Here is an 8,782-nt window from a genome sequence, read left to right as displayed (position 1 = left end):
GTTTTACCAGTTGGCATGCCCCTCAATTGATGAGAAAATGGAGAGTAGCCGGCTGCTAGTGCAGCAGGCGGCATGCCTTTCTGTGTACAATATAGATGAAGCAAAATAGCAAACTTTATTAGTAGCTCTCGGCTATTTGCATCATTCAAAAATAATACTTCTTTAAATTATCTACATTCCAGGATCGAGGCAAGGGTTGGTCGTCTGGTGTTTCCTAGCGGTAGGTGTCGTCCCTGACCTCTTCATAAATTTGGTAGGGTCCTTCCTAGTTGGGAGTTAATTTGCCTGACTCATTAGCCCTACTGAATACTTCCATCTTTCTTAGTACAAAATCCCCCACTTTGAGTGGACGCCTATCTACTCTTTTGTTATATGACCTTGTCATTTTCAGGCAGTAGATTTCATGGCGCAGGGCTGCATTGCCCCTTCATTCTGGGAGTGAGTCCAATGTCAGGCGCATGGATTCCCAATTCGCCTCTTCATCTTACAGCATTATTCGAAGAGTCGGCTCGTAGTGTTCAATTGGAAGAACAACTTCTGCCCCATAAGTTAGGAGGAATGGAGTCTCTCTAGTCGCCCCTTTTTCAGTCGTCCTAATGGCCCAGAGAACATGTGGTAGTTCATCTGCCCATAGGCCGCCTGCTCGTTCAATTTTCTTCTTAATACCGTCTGAGATGATCTTATTGAAAGCTTCTACTTGGCCATTTTCTTGTGGTCGGCCGACTGATGCAAAGCAGTGTGAGATACCTTGGTCTCCCAGCCAATTTTTGAGAACAGGCGTCTCAAATTGGGGACCATTATCAAAAACCATAGATATGGGCACGCCAAACCGAGTGATGACATTTTTCTAAATGAATGATATCACATCCTTCGTCTTGATTCCTTTAACAGCCTCTGCTTCTACCCATTTGGTGAAGTAGTCGACTGCTACCAATATGTACTTCCTGCCGCCTATAGCAGGCGTATAGGGACCTAGGATATCCATGCCCCACTTAGCAAACAGTAGTGGGCTATGGATGGCTGTGAGATCAGTAGCCCGACGGTGAATTAACTTGCCAAACCTTTGGCACTTGTCACATTTTTTTACCATCTCCATGACGTCTGTTTCTAAGGTAGGCCAAAAGTAACCTTGCCGCCTTGCTCGTTGAGCAAGCGACCTGACGCCTACATGCGAAGCACAGTACCCTGAATGCAGGTCTTCTAAGACCTCTTGTTCTCTTTCTAGGGTCACACACTTTAAGAGGGGCAGAAGATAACCCTTCTTAAAGAGCTCACCCTTGCACATTTCGAAGCTGGCCGCCCGTTTTTTCAGCAGGGCCGCCCGTTTTTTCAGCAGGGCCGCCTGGGATTGATCATTTGGCAAGGTGTCGTCTATTAAATACGCCTTGATTGGGTCCATCCAGGTTGAACTTCGATCTAGAACTCCAATAGGTTCCTCTTCAACACTTCTATTTTCCATAACTTCCCAGAAGACGGTTCTTGAAGTATCACAGGAGGCCGAGGATGCCAACTTTGAGAGAGCATCCGCCTAGTTGTTCTCGGACCTGGGTACTTGAGTTAAATGAAACTTTTCAAGTGACCCAGCCTCCTGTCGTACCGCCTGCAAATATTTAATCATGGCCGAATGGGTTGCTTCGTATTCGCCATTGTACTGACTCACTATCAATTGTGAATCAGAACAGACGTCTATTCTTCTTGCCCCAACCGCCTTACACATGCGGATACCGGCCAGTAAAGCTTCATATTCCGCCTCGTTGTTCGAGGCTTGGAAGTTAAAGCGTAGAGCATATTCGTACTTGTCGCCTTCTGGCGACTGACATATGACGCCTGCCCCACAACCATTCGAAGTGGAGCTCCCGTCCACATAGACCTTCCAGACTTGGTCTGGAATTTGAGAATCAGTGGGTCGAGTCATCTCTACAATAAAATTAGCAAATGCTTGCCCCTTTACTGCTTTTCTTGGCTCAAATGTGATTTCAGGCCTCTGGATCTCTATTGCCCATTTGATCATTCGGCCTGACGACTCCGTGGTTGTCAGTGGCCGCTTGATTGGTTGATCTGTGTATACGGCGACTGAATGTGCCAAGAAGTAAGGCTTCAATTTTCTAACTGCCATGAAGAGAGCGAGACCAAATTTTTCCACTAGGGGGTACCTCAACTCAGCATTCTTTAACACATGACTGACAAAGTAGACCGGGAGCTGACAACCGTCTCTTTCAGCAAGGAGGACGACACTTAGAGCATGGTCAGATACTGCGAGGTACATTTAGAGAACTTCTTTGGGCAAGGGACTGACCAGCCTTGGTAAGGAGTGCAAATGGACTTTCAATCTTTGGAAGGTCGCCTCAGCATCCGGCCCCCATTCAAACCTAGCTTTCTTCTTTATCGCCTGAAAAAAGTAAAGGCACTTGTCGCCTGACCGGCTGAGAAATCTTCCCAGGGCCTCCAGACAACCTGTTAACTTCTGAACCTCTCGGACTGTGCGAGGCAACTGCATGTCGATGATCGCCTGCACTTTCTCAGGGTTCGCCTCTATACCTCTCTAATTAATCAGAAATCCGAGAAACTTCCCAGACTCAACCCCAAAAACACATTTCTTGGGATTGAGCATGACATGGTGCCGCCTGAGTGTGGTAAAGGTTTCTCGGAGGTCGGCCAGATGATCCGTCTGAAGCTTGGACTTCACAATCATATCATCTATGTATGCCTCGACATTCCTTCCTATTTGATCAAAGAAGATCGTGTTTATCATTCTTTGGAAGGTGGTCGAGGCGTTCTTCAAACCAAACGGCATGACAGTATAGCAATACAACCCTTGATCAGTGACAAAGGCCGTCTTCTCCTGATCCTTCTTCCATAAAGGGATTGATGAAAGCCAAAGTAGGCGTCCATGAAGCTCATTAAGGCATGGCCGACTGTTGAGTTGACCAGACTGTCGATCTTAGGCAATGGATAACTATCTTTGGGGCACGCCTTGTTTAAATCAGTGTAGTCCACACACATTCGTCAGGTACCATTCGGGTTCTTTACTAGTACAACGTTGGCAACCTAGTCAGGGAAATAACATTGCCGAATGAACCCGGCATCAAGCAAATTTTTAACCTCGGTGGCAGCCGCCTAACTTCTTTCTTTACCATGGTTCCATTTCTTTTGCCGGACCAGCTTCTTTTTCGGATCCACAGCTAGTTTATGCACTGCCAAGTCTGGAATGATACCTGGCATCTCATGTACCTCGAATGCAAAGATATCCTTGAATTCCTTCAAGAGTTAGTGAAGATTATCACCCAGCATTGTAAGAGCAGTCGTCCCAACTTTGACTGTTCGGTCGGGACGCGAGTCGTCCAAGACGACATCTGTATGCTCACCAGCTGGCTGAGTGCGGAACTCGTCTGACCGCTCCTCTGCCAGTGATTACTATCGTTTTTCTTTTTTCTCGGCCCCCAATTGGTCAACCTTTCTTTTCTTGCCACCTGCTGCAGGCGCATTCTCCTTGATTTGTTCGAGGTCATTGTTCTCTTCACTTGGGCCAGCAGCCGCTACAGTGGGTTTGATGTCCGAGAGGTAACATTCTCGGGCCATCTTCTGATCTCCCCTTAGGGAGCCGACTGTTCCATCATCCTTCCCAAATTTGAGCAGCATAAGAGATGGGATGATGACAACTTTAGAATTGTTCAGGGTGGGTCACCCCAAGATCATGTTGTAGGCCGATAGTTCTTCAACAACTAAGAACCGAACCACCATGTGACGGCCCTCCCCTTTCTTACCCAGGCGGATGGGTAAATCCACCCGTCTTAGTGGGTGTACAACACTTCCTCCAAACCCTACTAAAGGGTGAGATACCGGATGTATGCAGTCAGGTTTGTACTTGAGCTTTGCCAAGCACTTGTTGCTGATGAGATCAGAGAAACTGCCGGTATCTATGAGGATCCGGCCAACCCTTTGGTTGGCCACTTTACATTCAATGATAATGGGGTCGTCATGCGGCCCCCTTACACCTTCCAGATCTTCTTCGGTGATGACGATTTCGGGGAATGTACTCTTGGCGGTCCGTCCTTGATTGACGGAATTAACATCCAACCGCCTGATGTTATCTTTGTTGCCCCTTATTGTGGGGCTGCCTCCTGCAAAGCCGCCTGCTATGGTATAGACTACTGCGTCATCAGTATCTGAACTGTCGGTCGTCCGGTGATTCTTCTTGGTCGACTGCTTTTGTTTAGGGGGACCCTTCCCCTTGGACTTCTTGACATAGGAGTCAAGATCACCTTTTTCAACCAAGCGGTCCAGGAAGCGCATGAGACTTATACATTCATTGGTTTCATGTCCAATGTCTTCATGGAAATTACAGAATTTCTTTTGGTTCCGATTACTCGCAGAACCTTTCATGGGGGCCGGCTTCTCAATGGTCATCCGGCCCTGGATTTCTTTGAGGATAGCTTGGCTATCCTTATTGAACTCATACTTCGGGGAGTATGGCTTAAACTCTTTTTTCTTTTTCTGGGACGGCTAATAAGAGGAGTCAGCCGCCCAGACTTCTTTTCTCTTCTTCTCATCTTTATTGGCCGACTGCTTTGGTCGGCTCTCTTTTTTATCGAACCTTCTTCCATCCGTCTGCTTCCCAGTATTACATAGATCAGTCACCTGTATGTAGGCTTCCGCCTCAATTAATGCTTCTTGAAAGAGTAGCGACTCTCTTTCGGACCAGGTCAAACTTGAAGGTCGACCCATCCTTAAGTCCTCTGAAGAAGTCAGTGTAGGCTACCTCATCTGGCAGCCCTTGTATCTGAATTCTCATCAGGTTAAACCGCTTGATGTAGGAACGAAGTCCCTCCTTTTTCCCCTGCTGTATAGTCCCTAGGTCAAGGGTCGTCTTCTTAGCAGGAATATTCATGGCGAAGTTGGAGGTGAACAAGTAGGCGAGGGTCTTGAAATTATTCACACAACCAGTCGGCAGGTTGCCGAACCACTGTTGGCCAGCACCATGTGGAATCATCCAATCCTTGGAGGTACATAAGATTGGTGAACGCCATCAGATGGTCCCCTGGGTTAGTAGTGTCGTCATAGGCGCCTACTAACACATTCTTCACTTTGGTCGGCTGGGCGGCCTCTATAATTTCCTTGGAGAAGGCGGACGATTGTTCTCCAAGTCTTAGCAACCGTAGTTGCCAGTCCAAAGGTTGGACATTTCTTGCCGCCTGTCCTCCAAATAGAGGAGGCTGCAAGAAATATTGTTGTTGCGGCACGTATGGCTGGTGTGGCACATGCGGAGCCGACTGGTTTTTATGGGATCCAGAACGAGGGGAGGTGCCGCCTGTCTGGCTCTCATAATTTGAATGTGAATACCTCATGGAGGTATTGTGGAGACTGTCTTGAAAATCGGAAGTAGAGGCCGACTTTGACAGTCGGTCACTCTTCTTCTGCTCTAGCATCAATCGAGCATCAGAGTACATTTTCTTCGTCCCATCCACTTGAATATGGCGGATAGGCTACCTCTTCCCAGGTGACGGGAAGCAGAACTTCGTCCAATCAACTACTGGTTGTCGACTAGTCCCAAGCTTTGGGTGAGGGTCGCCGCACGTCTAGTAACAGACTTCATCCTTCCAGAGTGGGAGGACTTTCTAGCCGACTGTTCCTTTACAGGAACAAGCGTTCTCTTCTTAATCAGCTCTTGGATCTCTCTTTTGAATCCCCTCATGAAGGTCATGAGTTCGTTCCATGTAATGGGAGCAGATCCCTCAGCCGCCTGTTGTTGCTCAGGCAGTGGGCCGGCTGGATTGCTAGGCCCAGCTTGGCAATCTACCCGCTCCCTCCTGTCAATGGGACGGGTGCGTCGGGCCCTTAGGGACTCGTCTGAGGCCGTGTGTGTTTCTACCTCGACCTCATCATCAGTATCTTTGTCTGAATAGACCTGAGGGTCGTCCAGTGGACGCCTCTCTTCTGGATTTGGTACAGACTGTGATTCCATCTCGAAAGTACTCTCCCCACATACGGCGCCAAAATGTGCGGGGTTTTTTTATGTCCTGCGGGAGAGTTACAATTCCGGGACTGGTCTCCTTGCGCCTGTACCTGCAAAACAACGGAGACTCCTTGTGGAGGGAGTTCCGCCTCCGACGGTCAAGTTAGTACTTGTTTGAGGAGTAATAAATGCGGAAAAGTAAAGGTTGGGAGATCTGGTTCCTCTAGGGGAGGAGTGATCAATGTGTTTAGGTTCTCTAGGTGAGAGTAATTAATTGTTGAATCCCCCTTTAATGAGGATTAATGAAGGTATTTATATACCTTGGGATGCGTGCCAGTCCTCGGTTTAGGTCAACCTAGGGCTGATTGGGCTTCCACAAGACTTTGGGCCTAGGTGGCCGGTTTTTCCATTTGGCATGGGGGAGGCCACGTGTCGTGGCATAAGAGGTCCAAGGTGGACTAGTCAACACTTGACACGTGGCAGGCTTCAATTGGTCCATGTGGCGGACACTTGGCAGAGCCTGAATGGTCCACTTGTCAGATGATGATTGGTTGGGAAAAATCCCCTAATCAAGTGCCATTAAAAAAATGACATGAAAATAAACTAAAAAAATTGGCATAAATTTTTGTAAGCCCTTTTATTTCCTAAAAATCTTACGCATAAATTTTTAGACAAAAATTGTATCACATAAGATCAGTAAATTTATATTTTTGTTAGCAAAAATATTATATAAGATCAATTATTTTTATTCTAATATACGAACTGGATATTTTTATTATATTATAATATACGAATTTTATGCGTAAGATTTATAGGAAATAAAAGTTCTTAAAAAAATTTGGTGATTTAATTGCTTTATTTAGAATTGTGAGAATGGGCAAGAATGTTTTTAATGTTAAGGTGACACATAGAGCTATTTTTTGAGTGCCCTCTGTTTTAGTATAGTTATTTATGGAAAATCAAAGTTCCTTAAAAAATTTGGTGAACTAATTGCATTATTTAGAATAGCGAGAATGGACGGGAATATTTTTAATGTTAAGGTGACACATGGAGCTATTTTGGAGTGTCCTCTGTTTTAGTACAGTTATAGATAGATAGATAGATAGATAGATAGATAGATAGATAGATATTGATTTTCAATCAATCAATTAATTTATACAATCAAAATCTTCTTCCATAAATTATTACCTTAATTTATGATTATTAATAAACGGTTTTTCTAACGTATGGGCACACATTAAGATAACAAGTTCCCGGTTTTTCTAACATGTTCCCATGGGCACACATTAAGATAACAAATTCCCTATAATTATTTGATGACGAAGAATATCTACATTCTTAAAAAATTTGATATTATTTTAAGCTTCACGTTAGTGTTGATGTCTATATATCATCGTCGACGACAAAATATGTCAATCAAACTCATACAATCTACATTGTTAGTCGGGTCTGTCGAGGTACTAAATAAACCCATATATATATATATATATATATATATATATATATATATATATATATATATATATATATATATATATATATATATACATATACATACACATACTTTCATCCTTTATTTTATTGAGCATTATTTTCATATAGTATTTTATCTTCCACATAAGTTTTTCCATTATATATGTGTGACAAAATATAAATAATTAAAATAAATATTTATTTAAACTATCACACACATCGCATGCATATAGGGCTTGTATCAAATATAACAAGCGATTAAATAATCATCTTCTCTTACCTAAATTCATCTATTGTAGAAAATAATTCCTTAGCTCCTTCGTTTCTTTTTACTTGACACATTTTTTCAGTCACGTATATACTATTCTTTTCATTCCCACTTAAAAGAATTTTTTTAAAAAAATATTAAATAATTAGTTATCATATCATGACGTAATACAACACAAATATACAGACCCTACTCACAGGCCCTCCCGACCCGGGTTAGCGGGCTAGGCACTTTAAGGGGCCGTTTGGTTCGCTATAATGGGGAAAGGGAATGGGAATGATTCCCTTTGTAAGCGTTTGTTTTGCTACTTTTGTCATTCCCTTTCTCCTTTTTTATTTTTGGGTTTACCCATTTTTATTCCACCCCCATTCCCCACCCCCTACCTTTTCCATTCTCTTTCCTCCTCATTCCCTCCCATCTCCCAGACAGCCCTTTCTGCATCTCCCTTCTCTCTCAAACCCTAACTCGAAACTTCGAGCTAAGGTAGTCGCCGCCGCCGCCGTTGTTTCTCCGGCCACTCTGACGACAACGCCGATTAGGTATGCCTGATGTTCCATGCATCTCCTTCCTCTCTTTTGTGTTCTTAATTTTGGTTTTTTTGTTGATTGAATTCGTATTTCTCTTGGCTTCACAAATTCGTATATTTTTTGGGATTTAATTAACTTTCCTTCGAATTTTTTTGTTGAATCACTCTTCGTATGTTCTCTGTGTTTTACATTTTAATTCTAGGGTTCATGAATTCGTATTTAGTACTTCACGAATTCGCATTCTATTTGGGATTTTTTTGTTTGTTGAATTTGTTTGTTGATTTAGCTAAAAAATGTGAGGTAACCACGTTTTAGGATACTTGAGAAATTTCAAATTCAATATGTATACCAAACCACTGTCAACTATGTAGGCTCCAATTAGTGCTTCAACTATGTAGGTTCCAATTAGCCACTGTCAACTATGTAGTCTCCAATTAGTGCTTCAACTACATCTGCAATTGTTTTCTTGGTTAACCATTGATGATTCTTACTGCATCTAACTTGACGATTATCTACCAAAATTCTATCTTCAGAGAGAATTGAACTATATATATTGGTGGA

Source organism: Chenopodium quinoa, unplaced genomic scaffold, assembly GCF_001683475.1.
Source record: "Chenopodium quinoa cultivar QQ74 unplaced genomic scaffold, ASM168347v1, whole genome shotgun sequence".
Lineage (NCBI taxonomy): Eukaryota > Viridiplantae > Streptophyta > Magnoliopsida > Caryophyllales > Amaranthaceae > Chenopodium > Chenopodium quinoa.
Note: the sequence above shows the minus strand (reverse complement) of the source record.